The 17,801-nt window shown below is 32.1% G+C and overlaps 1 protein-coding gene across 6 annotated transcripts in view; it reads right to left on the reverse strand.

Annotated features, from left to right (window-relative positions):
• Positions 1-17,801, reverse strand: part of LOC132748503 (uncharacterized) — a 45,058-nt gene that overhangs the window by 18,346 nt on the left and 8,911 nt on the right. For 3 of the 6 annotated variants that reach the window (XM_060738151.1, XM_060738148.1, XM_060738147.1), the window contains one exon: positions 11,307-11,386. The gene's annotated coding sequence lies outside the window, so the exon portion shown is untranslated. Of the gene's footprint in view, positions 1-11,306; positions 11,387-14,679; positions 15,127-15,907; positions 16,061-17,801 lie in introns of those variants that run through there. The other 3 variants (XM_060738150.1, XM_060738152.1, XM_060738153.1) reach the window with 3 other exon arrangements.

Consider the following 17,801-nt stretch of genomic DNA (forward strand, 5'->3'; position numbering starts at 1 on the left):
CAATCTACTGGCCATGGAAAAATCCCCAATAAGTTACAAAAACAAGGATTATTTCTATTTCTGATTATTTGTTATTGATCAGTCACTTTTAGGAAGAGACCTGGTTATGTATGTAACTTACAGACCAAGGTCGGTATTGACTTTCCTATCACTTTTTAAGTGGGGCCATAGTATCTGAAAACCCATCTATTGTAATGGTGCATGTACAGTACCAATTGTACAGTACCAATACAGGTAAGTCATAGAATGATATATAATCATATACATATCATCATCTTAGTGCAGTAACAAGTAAGTCCTAAATTTAATAAGAGTTAACCAGTTATTGCACTAAAGTGACAAATTGTATATCTTATATCAAGAATAGACCACAAGAATCTATGTAACTCTATGCACTTTCTTTGAACATGTTGTAACTGAATTGCAAAAAAACCTTCAATATTTGCCATTTGTTCTGTCATAAATATGTCAAATATATGTGCATTTGATGTCATAAAATTACGGGAAAACATGCCCAACATAATGTCATTGTTTGTGATATGGTGAAAATCAATTACCATAAATAAATGTGTAATAATTATAATATTATACAAATCAGCTGTGAACAATTAAATCTGTGGTCATGATTGTGAAATCAGCTTAATATGAAAGTAAGAAAACATTAAACAAAATCTGGGCATCACATTAATATACTCTCTAAATCAAATTGTTTTTTTTATTGGGCCCTATCATTTACTCTCTAAATCAAATTGGTTTTATTGAGCCCTATTATTTACTCTCTAAATCAAATTGGGTTTTCATTTACTCTCTAAATAAAATTGGTTTTATTGGGCCCTGCCCTATCATTTACACTCTCTCAATAAGAGTGTTTTTGTTATTGGGCTCTATCATTTACTTTCTAAATTAGAGTGTTTTTTTATTGGGCTCCATCATTTACTCTCTAAATTAGAGTGTTTTTTATTGGGCCCTATCATTTACTCTCTAAATCAAATTGGGTTTATTGAGTCCTATAATTTACTCTTTAAAACATTGGGTCCTATCAATTTTACTCTCTAAATCAAATTGGTTTTATTGGGCCCTATCATTTACTCTCTAAAACATTGGGCCCTATCATTTACTCTCTAAATCAGATTGGTCTTTTTATTGGGCCCTATAATTTACTCTCTAAAAGATTGGGCTTTCTCATTTACTCTCTAAATCAGAATGTTTTTTTTATTGGGCCCTATCATTTATACTCTAAATCAAATTGTTTTGGTTTTTTTCTATTGGGCCCTCAAACATTTACTCTCTAATTTTTTTTAATTGGGCTCTATGATTTACTCTCTAATACATATTCTAATTTTTAATTGGTCAGTATCATTTACTCTCTTACTCAAATTTTCATTTTTTTATTGGGCCTCTTAAGTTTAAACTTTATACTTGTCTAAATTATAAATGACAATAGCAAAAACCTGCAAAAAATATAAATTTAACATCAATTAGTTTCATACGATGATAACTTATCATGTTTCATTTGATATCAGGCATAATTAACTTCCTTATAAGCCACAGATGTATCTTTCATTGATTGGTACTTAAACTGACCACAAGGATTGACAATAAACAAAAAGTAAAAAAATGACCACAAAGACTGTCAATAAAAAGCAGAAGTAAATTATGACTTGTTAACATTTTGAGCCAATTATAGTTACAAGAAACAATAATTTAATGTTATAATCATGTATCAAATGTTACATCCTGGTGCTCGGATGTCATATATATCTCATGTTTTGCAAGGGAGACAACTTCAATCTCACTATTATTTTCATATCAATTTGACTTAGATTATGGTAAATTTTAAGATTACTCCTGGTAACGTTTGATAATACACTCTATCTGTGCAAAAAAGGGTCTTTTTCCATATCAAAACAAGAAGCCATTCATGTGCATTTTAAAACTTGAAGAGGTATTACTGTCACAAAAACATAGGTATTGTCTCCTACATGGGTGCTTCAAGGGTTGAACAGCGCCATATAAATCCCACCAGCGGTTTGACCTGTGAAAGCCTGACAAGATCTTTTCTATTTTTAGCGATATACATGTAACCTAGGATAATTGGTTCCGATCAATCCTGTGAAGTGAATCCTGTGAAGTTTCCTCCAGCAGTTTGACCTGTGAAAGCCGGACAAGCTTAATTAAATGTGGTCAGATAGACGGACAGCGGAAAAAAACAAGATGTCTTACAAAATTATTTGGAGACGTAATAACTAAGAAATAAGCCACTGGATGAGAAGATAGTAATTTTGACAAATGATATAGGTATTAAAGCAGCATGCCTCCATATTCATGCTAATTTCTGTGAACATTTTGAGAATGTACTTAGAAGTACAATATCTTCAAGTGAACAAAGAAAGTTGTTTACACATTGCAAAGGGCACTTTCAAGCCATGTTAATTACCAAAATGTCAATATATGAAAAACTGTGTTAGTCATTCTCACAGCTTGCATTGTAGAAATATGGTGATAATTCCGCAAATCAGTCCTTTGACGTAATTGTAACAAACTTGTAATTCATTACTTAAACTGTAAATATTTTAAAGGCATATTATGCCTCACAATAAATTTTTTTTTTACTTCTTTAGAAAGGATAAGCATGTGTACTTTAACATTTATAAAATAAAGGTAATTGTGAGTACAAAATTGTATGTTTGATGCATATAACCTGAAGAAAGTAGTTATACATGTAAAATAATTTGTTATAAAAGTAACAAAATGTAGAAAAAAGTAGTATTTTAAGACTTCCACACAAAATACTAAATCCCTATAACTTGCCAAAAAGTAACAGAGGACACAAATGCATCAATGGGGTAACATTTTTTGGAAACTATAAAAGACTATACCAAAAATAAAAAGCATTTGATTTATAAAAATAAAAAGCATTGCCTTTAACTTTTCTAAAAATCTTAGTACATTGTTTCCTAAGGTTGCTTTTCTTGAATTTTTTTGTATAATCTGGAGGCATGCAACTTTTCTAAGCCTTTGGTCTGTATAACCCAATCCCCCTGTTTATCCTTCAAAAATATGAAAACATAGCTCCAATTACACATACTGACAATTTATAATATGTAAGTATTTTGACAATGAAAATTATATTGCACCAAGCCGTTAGTACCCTATGCCATCTAAATATAATACAATTAAATAAAGTTTTGGGTATTAATATCAATACTTTTTTTCCAGGTAATTTTTTTTTTATGTAAAATTTCCTCAATTCTTGTTGAAATTTCATATGTAGTATTACACAAAACTCGAACAAGAAAAAAATAAACGTTAAATTGTAAAACTTTTACAGTTGATCATGTGATACACTTGACCTACTTTAATTAATTCATTTAATCGCATGAAAGTAAAAAAAATAAAAATAAAATAAATTTCATTTTTGCAACAAATGCTATTACCTGCCTGTTTTTCCAAATAAATGTCAAAGTTTATATTTCATCTGATATCTACAAAAATTTCTTGTGACTCAGGAGTTTTCCTATCATTCAACTAAACCTAAATAGATTTTCGTTCTGGATTTTGTGTACTTCCTTTCAATGAATCTTTAAGGTAACCTGCTCATCGATTTAAGAAATAATATACATACCCAACAGTGATTTTATTGCTAAATAGAATCATTGTTTGGGGTTCGCAAGCATTATATATATTTTCAGCCTCACATGTCCTGCACGAAAAGTAGCTTCTAAATGCTACATTTTTCTACACGTCCAGCATCGAGTTCTCTTAAATTCTACTTGTAATTACGAACAGATGAGTGGAATTTTCGATCTCTGGTTCGGATACACAGTATTTTATCAAGAGGGTGCATCTGAACAACAAACAGTGATTTTATTAAGCAATTAAAAACTGTTGCTAATGGGATATCAAGGATAATTTTCAATTCTAACATGACATCAACAAATAAATGCAGCTGCCATACCTGAGATATTACGCTTAATTGTGCCTGATTAATGTTTCCACACTTTATAATATTCAACGCATCACATTTTTAATGGTAACATCACAAGTTTAAATATAGATTGTCAACAGTGATTCTATTGCATGTTCCGCACATATTTTTGGTTCTTCTATGAGTATGTTCAATAGGGAGAAATGCAGGTCGAATTAGAATTACCCGTAACCTTCTTGAACAGGAAGTGATTAGCAAATACAGCAAGTATACAACAACTGTGAACAAAGCGTGCCTGCTCTATTAGGCCTGGTCATGTCCAGTGGTTAAAGGCCCATTATTTATCAACAAGAGGGCCATGATGGCCCTGAGGTCGCTCACCTGTATATAGGCCCCCCCAACCCCCCGCCCCCCCCCCCCAATGTTGCAGGCCAATTTAACCCAAGGGCTTTTATTTGCACAAACTTGGTAGACACCCATAAGAAGATGTTTCATGCTAAACATCTAAGCTCTAGCTCATTGGGCTTTTTAAAAGAAGATTTTTTTAAAGTTTTTACTATACACATATAGTTAAAAACAATGACACCCCTGGGGCTGGGCCAGTTTTTTGACCCTAGGGATTTTATTTGAACAAACTTTGTAGGACACTTACTAGAAGATGTTTCATGCTTAATATTCTAAACTCTAGCTATTTGGGTTTTTTCAAAGAAGATTTTTAAGTTTTTGCTATACACATATAAAGAAAATCAATGACCCCGTGGGGGGGGGCAATTTTGACCCCAGGGCTTTTATTTGAACAAACTTTGTAGACACTCACTAAAAGATGTTTCATGCTTAATATCTTAACTCCAGCTATTTGGATTTTTTCAATGAAGATTTTTTAAGTTTTTGCTATACACATATAAGGAACATCAATGACCCCCGGGGTGGTGCCAATTTTGACCCCAGGGCTTTTATTTGAACAAACTTGGTAGACACCTATTAGAACATGTTTCATGCCAAATATCTTAGCTTTAACTCTTTTGGTTCTTTAAAAGAAGATTTTTTAAGTTTTTACTATATGCATATAGGGAAAATCAATGACCCCCTGGGGCGGGGCCAATTTTGACCCCAGGGCTTTTATTTGAACAAACTTGGTAGACACTCACTAGAAGATGTTTCATGCCAAATATCTAAGCTCTAGCTCTTATGGTTTTTTAAAAGAAGATATTTAAAGTTTTTTCTTTTGGTTGCCATGGCAACCAGAGTTCTGCACGGAATTAAATTCTTTGAACAATTTTTAAAGGTGACCACCAAAGGAACATTCCTGTGAAGTTTGGATGAAATTGGCTTAGTGGTTTATGAGGAGATGTCATTTAAAGTAAAAGTTTACGGACGGACGGACGACGGACGGACGACGGACGGACGGACGCCGGACGAAAAGCGATCACAAAAGCTCACCCTGTCACTTTGTGACAGGTGAGCTAAAAATGTTTTTACTTTCATTTCTCAAAATATTTTTTATTTTTTTGTGTCTTGTTATAGTTTTCAAAAAGCTATTCATTGACTAATTACTATTAGTGAAAATATAGTGACTTAATATTTTCATTGGAAGTCAAAATACTTAGTAACTTTGCTTACATTTCGCTACTTTGATGACACATAATTTCAAATTCAGTGCTACTTTCTTTGGTTGTTAGGCACCTAAATTACTCTATTCTATAAAACTCATGTTTGCCTTTACTTCAGAATGAAACATTGATTCATTTCTAAGGCATAATCATGGTAATACACCTTTAAGATACTAGTGTTCCTTGGACAAAACATACTAAACTCCAATCAACCTCAAACCATTTTTGTGACTGAAATACCTGTAGCAATTTTGATAAATGAGACAGAAAAGCTGACAGGTCTCCTCAAAGCAGGATGTAAAAAACTGGAAAACTTTTATTACCAATCACATCAATCTTCAGTTCTTTTCCTGAATCCTTTACAATAGTGAGCATACACTAAAAATACATTAATAAGCTCCCCGTCAAACATTAAAAAAATCTTAACATGTCATTATAAACAATGAATTTATGATCTTTCAAACGGTAGGACAGAAAGCTTCAAATACTATACTAGTAAGTAAGCAAGTCAGTTTGACCTGGCCTATATGTATGTGTCAATTTGTGCCCTCCATGGAAGTCATTAAAGCCAAAATTAAGGAGAAAATTTAATGACTTCCAAACTTTCTTGAACGAAAGCCCTGATCAGGGCTCTTAGAAACCCTTATTTGAGTGTTAATTTATATTACAAACTTTCTGCAGAAGGACATTAAAAAAATCCGATGGTCAAACCTTGTTGAGCTTGCTCACGTTGAATGAACCCTACCAGAGGCTGATAATCTTTGATTAAAACCATCTCAAGTACAAGGTGTATAACGCAATGGACCAAGTTTTGTGATGATCCATATCCTTAAAATTTAGATTTGTGGCCATTAATTGATAAAAACATGAGCAAATTAGAGTTTAAAGGTCATAACTGTTTATTTGCTTTTCTGATTTTTAAACTGATCATACATGAGCCGCGTCACGACAAAACCAACATTATGGGTTTGCGACCAGCATGGAACCAGACCAGCCTGCGCATCCGCGCAGTCTGATCAGGATCCATGCTGTTCGCTTACAAACCCTATAACAAGTAGAGAAACTGATAGCGAACAGCATGGATCCTCAGATCAGACTGCCCGGATGAGCAGGCTGGTCTGGATCAATGCTGGTCGCAAACCAATTATGTTGGTTTTGTCGTGACGCGGCTCAGTCATACTTTTTGGTCTTATCTTGGCGGTTATAATCCACCTAATTGACTTTCCAGAATAACTAACCAGTTTCTCAGCAAGTGAATTACAACTACCCATCTCACATGATTTCCTTTAAGTATGCAACCTAGCAAATAGTTTGTTTGGTTGGTTTCACAGCTCACCATTACTCATTTTAAAGTTTTCTTGAAAGAATTCAGCTATAAATAAGTTTGAGTAAGGATATTTTTTAAATTGAAAATTTTAATGATAGTAAACATATACAATTTTTTATAAATTTCTTTAAAGTACATTTTTTCAAAAGAAAATAAAAACCCAACCCATTCTCATTTGCATTCCCAAAAGGAGTGGTCTTGAATGAAAATGACTAACCTCCGTCAAGTGTATTTACATTTAAACCACAAAATTACATGTGAGCCGTGTCACGACAAAACCAACATAATGGGTTTGCGACCAGCATGGATCCAGACCAGCCTGCGCATCTGCGCAGTCTGATCAGGATCCATGCTGTTCGCTTACCAACTCTATTACAAGTAGTGAAACTGATAGCGAACAGCATAGATCCTGATCAGACTGCGCGGATGCGTAGGCTGGTCTGGATCCATGCTGGTCGCAAACCCACTATGTTGGTTTTGTCATGACACGGCTCATGTATGTAGCTTACAACATAATAAGAAAACAAACTGCACAATTAATGTACATGTATGAACATATACATGTATATAAACCTCAGCATAATACACAAAAAACTGCTCATTCTTAAATAATGAAAATATCTTTTCGCAGTGTCACCTTTTATTAACCTAAATGGTATGGTCAAATTCCTGACCGAACCGTGTAAAAATGTTGTTGTCATCCATTATTTTGGACATGTTTATTGCCCAATTCGTTGTAAGTTTTCACAGTGCGAACATAATACATGGGTATAACACTGTCAAGAAAATAATTACTATATCACATAGAATGTATACTAATATGGGAGGTTACATCATTACATGTTAACTTATTACATTATTAATTATACAATACTTTTCACTGACCCTTTTATTACCAGTAATTATAAGGTCTAATTGATATATATAATTTACCCATAGCTCGCCTGATATGTGCTAAAAAAATTTACCCTGTTCTCAGTTTAGAAACAACCTGGTAAAATCTTATGACATTTCAATTATCAAAATACTTTAAAGCAGCATGCCTCAGAGATTGAAAATTCCACTAGTCTGTTCGTAATTACGCGTTGAATTTAAGAAAACTCAATGCAGGACAAGTAGAACTAGAAATGTGTCCATAGGACACGGATGCCCCCACACGTCACTGTTCTGTCAATCTTATGACTCTAGGTCAAATATTTTTTGGACTACATGTGCCACAAGTTGAAAACTAAAAATCAACAAAGGGCCATAATTCTGTTAAATTTGGTCGCAGCAAAAAATTCCTTCCTTTACTACCATCTACACATTAAGGTTGTTAATCCCTGGAAGTTTAAGCAAAATCTGCCATCCGGTTTAAGAGGAGTTGCGTTTCACAAAATTTTACATAGTATATAATGAAAAAATCAACAAAGGGCCATAATTCTGTTAAATTTGGTTGCAGCAAAAATTCCTTCCTTTACTGCCATCACACATTAAGGTTTGTTCATCCCTGGAAGTTTAAGCAAAATCTGCCATCCGGTTTAAGAGGAGTTGCATTCACAAAATTTCTACATAGTATATAGTGAAAAAATTAACAAAGTGCCATAATTCTGTTAAATTTGGTCGCAGCGAAAATTCCTTCCTTTACTGCCATCTACACCTTAAGGTTGTTCATCCCTGGAAGTTTAAGCAAAATCTGCCATCCGGTTTAAGAGGAGTTGCTACACAAAATTTCTACATAGTATATAGTGAAAAAATCAACAAAGGGCCATAATTCTGTTAAATTTGGTTGCAGCAAAAATTCCTTCCTTTACTACCATCTTCACATTAAGGTTGTTCATCCCTGTAAGTTTAAGCAAAATCTGCCATCCGGTTTAAGAGGAGTTGCTACACAAAATTTCTACATAGTATATAGTGAAAAAATCAACAAAGGGCCATAATTCTGTTAAATTTGGTTGCAGCAAAAATTCCTTCCTTTACTACCATCTTCACATTAAGGTTGTTCATCCCTGTAAGTTTAAGCAAAATCTGCCATCCGGTTTAAGAAGAGTTGCGTTCACAAAATTTCTACATAGTATATAGTGAAAAAATCAACAAAGGGCCATAATTCTGTTAAATTTGGTTGCAGCAAAAATTCCTTCCTTTACTACCATCTACACATTAAGGTTGTTCATCCCTGTAAGTTTAAGCAAAATCTGCCATCCGGTTTAAGAGGAGTTGCATTCACAAAATTTCTACATAGTATATAGTGAAAAAATTAACAAAGGGCCATAATTCTGTTTAATTTGGTCGCAGCGAAAATTCCTTCCTTTACTACCATCTACACATTAAGGTTGTTCATCCCTGTAAGTTTAAGCAAAATCTGCCATACGGTTTAAGAGGAGTTGCGTTCACAAGATTTCGGGACGTACGGACGGACTGACGGACGGACAAGTGCAACACTATATGCACCCACATTGTGGGGGCATAAAAATGTTACCTGCACATTGGATTTAGTAGGACATGTGACCCTAAATTTTTTTCTATGCCTGATAATACATGTACCTCAAGATTTATGATAGTTGCTAAATTTTTCATGAATTTTTTTTAAATGTATTTAAAATTAAAATACTGTGAAATGTACAAAGAAAATGATTTACAAAATTGCAAACAACAGTTGCATCCATGTAAACTACCACAAAGGATTAAAATAAGCAAAAATAGACCTGAACGTGTTAGTCAAGCAGTACAAATATAGTGATAGATACTGTAAAATCAGTCAAACTGAAAAATCAGTCATTAATGATTTATTAATCACACAAAACATGCAAGTAATTGCTAATGGATCTTGACTCTTTTTTCACTTTTCTTAAAATCTTAAAAAAATTTTAAAACATTTTTCTCAAGTTTGATTCTCTTGAATTATTTTTAGTTCATCTGGAGGCATGCAGCTTTAAAAATTCATATTTACGCACAGTTATTTTCAGATATAATTTGAGATATATACTACATGATCTAATAATCTTATACTATGACTTTTGATATATATCTGACATTATGACTGCCACATGAATCTCGGGCAATGATGTCATGTCTTTTTTACACTGAAAGGGGTATTAATTATCACACACTACAAAATGAGATATTGACAAAAAAAGAAGTCTCATGTTTATATTTCATAGAAATTATGATATTTATATCTCATATTTTATTTTTTGTTGGATAACTTACAAATAGATTTTTTACTATAAACATCATATTCTTTCATATTTGAACTTGTTGTTGATATCTACAATTCAGATTTATTCCTTATTCTACACTTTCTAATCTTGATGATTACACTAGTTATTATCTCATAATTTAATAATGTTAAATATTTAACTCAGTATTACCTCAAAGTTTAGTGTTATTAGTGTTTATTTATGTTGAATATTAAACAGTATTATCTCATTTTTCTTTTTTATTAATGTTGAAAATTTACCTCAGTATCATCTCATTTTTTCAATTTCTGAATGTTTAACTCAGTTTTTATCTCATAGTTATATTTAATTTAGTATTTATCTCATATTTTTTTTTCATTACAGTTAAATACTAAATCAGTATTATTTCAAAGTTTCAATTGTTGAATGTTAACATAGTTGTTGAATATTTAATTAAGTATTTATCTCTTTTTTCTTTTTTATGAATGTTGAATATTCAATCAGTATTATCTCAAAGTTTAAATTGTTGAATGTTTAACTCAGTTTTATCTTATAGCTGTTGAATAATTTAGTATTATCTCATTTTTCATTTTTTCATTTTTCTTATTTATGTTGAACATTTAAAACAGTATTTTTTGTTGAATGTTAAACTCAGTTTTATCTCATAGTTATAGGTGGTGAATATTAAATTTAGTATTATCTCAGTTTTTTATTAATGTTGAATATTAAACACAGAATTATCTCATAGTTTTAATTGTTGAATGTTTAATAAGTATTATCTCATATTTTCAACCTCATAGATTATGGTACCATTATATTTTTACTGTCGATAAATTTCATAAAATTTTTTCAAAAGATATAGCTTTATATCCTTTAAAAGTGTTGAAAATTATCTCATACTAATGCGATTTGATTTATAAGTAGCTTAAACCGTAATGCCCTACTCTGTGTACTAAAACTCAGTATAATAACAATTATCATCAAAAGAGTTCCCTCTTTAATTCTTAAATGTATATATAAAATATCCTGATCTAGGCCCAAACCTACCCTTACATTTTGTGTCTTTACTTAAAGTGTCCAGCTATCCCTGGGTTATATGTCCGATACTCTCCCGTAACCGAGCAAAGCCGGCACACCTAGTCATTTTGCTTGTTAAAAATTTTGGTACACTGTTCAAATAAATATCTAATTTCTCAACCATTCCTCAACCAATATTTCCGAATTCACTTTCTCATAAATATAATATCAAACAGTTCTCAAAATATACAAAATGCAACTAATACCTTATTCTTTAATTTTTTGTATATTGAACACACTGTCCTTTCAGTTACCATCTTGTCAATAAGGTCACAGGTTGGCAACACTGAAAATATATAATAGAGAAAAACATTCATAATGTATAACAAACTTTAAAGATATAATATTATGCTCAAATTTGATAAAGTTGTGTGTACAACGTTTAACAGCAAAAATATACCAAAATACCCCTCAACATGTCAGTCATGCTGTAGAAATCAGTCATTAATCGCAAAAAAACATGTAAAATTATTACCTGAATCTTGAATCTTTTTACTTTTCTAAAAAAAAAATTAAAACATTTTTCTTTAGTTAAAAATGATTTTCCTAGAATTATTTTAGGCTCATCTGGAGGCATGCAGCTTTAAACATGCAGTGCACTAATGTCTCCATATATAACTTACAAAGATTTAGTTAACAAAAACAATAAATCATCATGTAAGTTATGATTATTGGAATAAGAAATTTGATACGAAGGCTGTATGATGTCATTGTTGCCAAGAACCTTTCACTCTGTGACTTCAAGTATCAAGTGATAGCTAATTTTTTTGTTCACAAATAAGATACAAATGTCAAACGAAGACCTACGCTATATTGATAATGTACCTGTTCCCAGGATAATGTATAACTATAAATCTAGATTATGTAACATTTTTATAAATTAAGTGATCTCAGGGTTGGGCTACTTTCGACCCCAGAGGCATGATTAATATAATTGAGCCGCGTCACGACAAAAGCAGCATAGTGCGTTTGCGACCAGCATGGATCCAGATCCAGACCAGCCTGCGCATCCGTGCAGTCTGATCAGGATCCATGCTGTTCGCTTACCAACTCTATTACAAGTAGAGAAACTGATAGCGAACAGCATGGATCCTGATCAGACTGTGCGGATGCACAGGCTGGTCTGGATCCATGCTGGTCGCAAACCCACTATGTTGGTTTTGTCATGACGCGGCTCATATAACTTTTGTACTGGCCCACAAGGTGATAGTGCCAGAGCAGGTGTACAGTGGGAATGACTACAGAAAATAGGATTTCATGATTAATCACAACGAAAGTGACCTGCACAGTGTCTGGGAATCAAACCTGAGTTGCCCAATTCACAGTCAAAGGCTCTACCTATTGAGCTAAGTGTACGCCATTTTTGACCCAAGGGATATAATTTATATAGCTTAAGTATTAGGTCCACTAGGCAATACAATACTATATGCCCAAGACACAAGAAGTACCGTATATGTCTATATAAACTAACTGACACCCCCACCCCTGGGGTGGGGGCTAATTTTGACCCCAGAGGATGATGTATATAACTTTTGTAGAGGATATCAAGGAGTTTGAGGTCATGCTAAATACCAAATATCTTACCTTTGTATAAAGTTTTAATACAATGTTATAATTGTTATTTAATATTTTAGTTTTGCAAGTCTGTTTTTAAAGCTCTTAAATGACCTATTAAATTATCTGATCAGAATCCAGTTAGTACAGGGGCTGCAGTGACTTTAAGATTCACTCCTTTGAAGTTTGGTCAAAATCTACCACATATGCCATGGTTTAGAACATGTTGTTTTAAGAAATTATGGATAACATTAATAAACTGCCAAGGACCAACACATTGCTGTCACAAAAGCTTTACTCATAGCACATTAAAGCTTAGGTGAGCTTAAAAAGACATATAATTAAAACCAACTTATTAAAAGCTCATATTATTATACATGTATATCTATAAGAATCTAAGACAAAATCTTCTATCTCTCAAAACTGACTGAACCAAATCAATGATTATTAATATTATATTTACATTGTTGTTAGGTCAAATCAATAATGAATGAATAGCAAATAATTAAAATCTAAGGTCAGAAAAAGTTTATATGATATAAGAGCTTCACTCCCACACTACTTGAAATAATCAAATAAGAACAGTTTTTCACCTTTAAAGCAGCACGCCTCCAATTTCATGCTTATTTTCGTGAAAATTTTGAAAATGAATATGAATGTGTAATATTGTGAAGTTACCAAAAGGAAGCTTCTTATTTAACACATTATCAATCACTTTCAAACCAAGTTTTTTTGTTTGTTTGGGTTTTACGTAACATCAACACAGTATAGGTCATATCGCGACGTTCCAGCTTTACTGGTGGAGGAAGACCTCAGGGCTTCTGTGCATTATTTCAGGCATGAACGGGCACCCGAGTTGAACCGCCGACGTTCCGTAAGCTAGCTGGATATCCAAAGTCCCTGTCGGGATTCGAACCACAGCGGTGAGGAGCAAGTGGTTTGAAGTCAACGACCTCAATGGCCACAGACGCCCCTTCAAACCAAGTAAATTACCAAAAGGTGGTTAAAATATGCATAAAAATAGCCTTTACTGCGTTAGTAATGCAGTAGAAATATAGTTGTAAATACTGAAAAGTCAGTCATTAAACGCACATAATATGTAAAATATTACTTGAATCTTGAAACTTTTTACTTTTCCTTACATCTTAATTAGTACATTTTTCTCAAGTTTGATTTTATTGAAATATTTTGACTCTACTGGAGGCATGTCTAAGCTTTAAAGGCCCATTTAATTCCCCAAAAATGTTATCATTTTAATATTTTACAAAAAACATTTTATTTTTTGGTGTCCACTGTAACAGTTTCAAAAAAAGTTGCTCGATCATTGGACATATATATAATTATCTAAGACATCTTTTGTTTCTTTTGTGTTATAAGTATAAGCACAGTTGTTGTGAATTAGTATTTTGTGTGGAAGTCAATATACTTGTAACTTTGTTTACGTTTTTTGTTACATGTCCTAATTAACCTTAATTACAATTCATTTCACATTCGACAGTATATTCTTCAGGTGATACGCATCTCGATCACCTTTTGTAAATCAATTATTACAGTATTTTTAAAACACAATAAAAATTATGTGCTCTTTCTACCGAATAAAAAAAATTGTTCATTCTGAAGCATTATGTGCCTTTAAACAAAAACAAAAACATTTAATACAGTATTTAATTCATTCAGCAAATATTCAAACCCTAAAATTATACATAACTTACTTCCTATTCTATATATAAATTATCATATGATTCATAGCTCTTTATATTGTTCATTCTGAAGCATTATGTGCCTTTAAACAAAAACAAACATTTCAAACAGTATTTAATTCATTCAGTGATTAATCAAATGCTTACATTATACTAACTTACTTCTTTATTATATATATAAAATTATCACATAATTCATAGCTCGTTAAATTGTTCATTCTGACATATCTGAAGCATTATGTGCCTTTAAACCAAAACAAATCATTAAATACAGTATTTAATTCATTCAGTGATTAATCAAATGCTTAAATTATACATAACTTACTTCCTATTATATTTATAAATCATCATAATTATTATCCATAGCTCGTTAAAGTGCAGAATATACTTTTTTTAAAATCACATTAAATACACAAGTTAAAATGCATTTAAAGATTTCAAGCTAACCCTATTCAAATAATGCACATTACGCTGACATCCTGAATTCAAATGTTTGATTAGGGAACATCCGTTTGGCAACAAAAAATTGTGAAGCAAACTTTTTAAACTGTTTAAATCTTAACTCGCACTGCACACTCCATGTTTAAGTATCTAGCCAATGGAAAAAAATATATACACGCAATTTATATATTTGAGTGCATACAAACCGAATTTGATATGACTCAAAACTTTGTGGAAGTAATTTAAGCTGAATTTTAATGATTGAAGTTCACCTACATGTAGATCATTTTGGAGCATTATAATGATAAAAAAAATATTATCACAAATTAACCTTGATCACCCTAAAAATCTTTAACGGACTGGTCCATCTTTTAATTCTGGACCAAACCATTCATCCTTTGAAGGGAAAATTTCATCAAAGTATGTATACATGTATAGCGAAAAGTGCAGACCATGATCAGGCGGCACAGATTTGTTTTACGCTGGTCGCAGTCAGTTGGCTGAAAAGGTTTACAAATAAATTGAGCCGCGTCACAACAAAACCAACATAATGGGAATGCGACCAGCAAGGATCCAGACCAGCCTGCGCTTCCGCGCAGTCTGATAAGGAGCCATGTTGTTCGCTTACAAAGTCTATAACAAGTAGAGAAAATGATAGCGAACAGCATGGATCCTGATCAGACTGCGCGGATGCACAGGCTGGTCTGCATCCATGCTGGTCGCAAACCCATTATGTTGGTTTTGTCATGACGCGGCTCAATTAGTATTTTGTATGGAAATCAAAATACCATTTTGTTTACATTGTGTTAATACTAATTAATTCATTATCCTTTTTAGCCAATTGGCGTAAAAATATAAAATATCTATTTACCATACCAAAAGTTTATATATTGTTTACGAACAGAATTAACAAAATCTCAGCAAAATACGAAATTATAAAACCAACGAAACTTATCTATAAATCCAACAGAAACAAAAGAAATTAACACGGTCATGATCACTATAACAAAATTACACACAAAATCATCACTTCTTTAGTATTGCACAAACGGTAGCTACATGTAAATATTTTATAAAATATTCCAATAAAATTACGCAACGTGACATCTAACCTTAAAACACACAGTTAACGTACTATCCTTTTTTGAATGAGTCTCTATTCATCTATTCAATTACTTGTATGGCCTAGAACAGTGTAACCATAAAATACGTTTGTTCTACATATGACAGTTTTCCCAGGTTTAATGAATGGATGAAGCCATTACATACGCCCACCAAGCATTGGCTAAAAACTCACGACATACCTTGTAATTTAATAATAACCCAACCTATATAAATACATATAACACAATACCAATGACAATTGGTGAAACAATATCTCTTGCCATTTTTTTTTATACGTTGTATCTACTGTATTACCGTATATACTGTCATAAACTATCGTTAACAAAACATGTGCACTTAAACACAAATACGCGCATATGCTACTTAATAACATACATGTAATATAAATGTATAACATTTCAAAACAAATATTTAGCTGTGAGTGCAAATGAACTTCCGTCATCATTCAAATGAATATGGATTCTTTTTCAAATATATAAATAATTTTTTTTTAACTAAAAAAATTTAGCCTTTATTAAATAAAATGAGTCAGACTGTAAAATTAAAGTAACTTTTGCTGCAAGGAAATTACTCCGAAATGCAAAAACTGCAGTTTGTCATGAGTTTACCAGTGTTTAAAGGAACTCCACTGAGGTCCAAAGGCCTAAAAACATAAAATTTAAATTACTTACAAAGCTCAGCTTTGGCACTTTAAACAGAAAGGTACAAAAATGTTAATTAAGAAATATACTGAGAAATATTTAAATTGAAAATCGTATTTTTGTGCTATTATAAGCCCGATTTGCCTTCCAATTTTGGGTCATTTTTCACAATTAGAATAATTATTCTGGATAAAATGCAGTGAGCAAATGATCTGAAATTTCGCACATAAGTTATTGGTCTAAGACCTTCATCAAATGGAACAGTTGAATGTAGAAAAATTATTTTCAGCCTTGTCATGTCAAAAAACATCCGTGGAGTCCCTTTAAAATTTGAAAATATTAAAAAGGACATCAAAATGGGCAACACTGTTTAACTCGAATCAGTCTACAAGAAAGACTGCATCATCTTTACAGTAGACTCCTTCATGGAATCTAATTAAATCACCAAACTTTAATTGCTTGACAAAGAAGGTTCGTTTTCCAAACAACTCAAGCCAAAAAGATGATATATATGTTGTATTGATATATATAATACCATTTATGATTGACATAATTTATTATTTTATATCTAACATGTTAAATACAATACAAATGTTATATTCTATTTTAATCAAATGCATCAATATCACCAGCTGTTGACCTGCCTGTACACTATATAAAAAAAGTATTTCAGAAATAGCCGTATAAATTTTTTTATACAATACCTTGTCACGTTGTATCGCCCTAGTTGAGACAATAAAGGAATGACATGACTCAAAATATTATTACTCATTCATTTTTTACATATGCATACTGCATAAGATGCATGTACAGATATACTGATGCATGTAACAGTAGCTGTAAAATCATTCTTTTTAGCAAATTAAGGCTATTTCCCTCCTTATATATAACACTCAGAGGCCTATAAAAAGCCATTTCCTAATTGATAATGATTTGTCTTTGAATTGATGCATTTTTCCCAAAACTCTGAACTTTTATAACTTAGCCTCTTTTTACTTCTCAAATTAGCTATTTTAGCAATAACTTTCCTCAAAATCAAGAGGCTATTGCCTCAATTAAGTGAGAAAAATCACTAATATACAATTTTAAATCATACTTTCTGCACTAAAACAGCATAACTCACTGACTTTAAATAATTTCAGGGCCCTCATCTATTTCACTCCCTAATTCATATATTTATATATTATATACTTTTTTTTACATTCCCTAAAAAAAATTTCCACCTGTTTAACTCATGAGA

Source organism: Ruditapes philippinarum, unplaced genomic scaffold, assembly GCF_026571515.1.
Source record: "Ruditapes philippinarum isolate M1 unplaced genomic scaffold, ASM2657151v2 ctg4064_1_1_1_1, whole genome shotgun sequence".
Classification (NCBI taxonomy): Eukaryota; Metazoa; Mollusca; class Bivalvia; order Venerida; family Veneridae; genus Ruditapes; species Ruditapes philippinarum.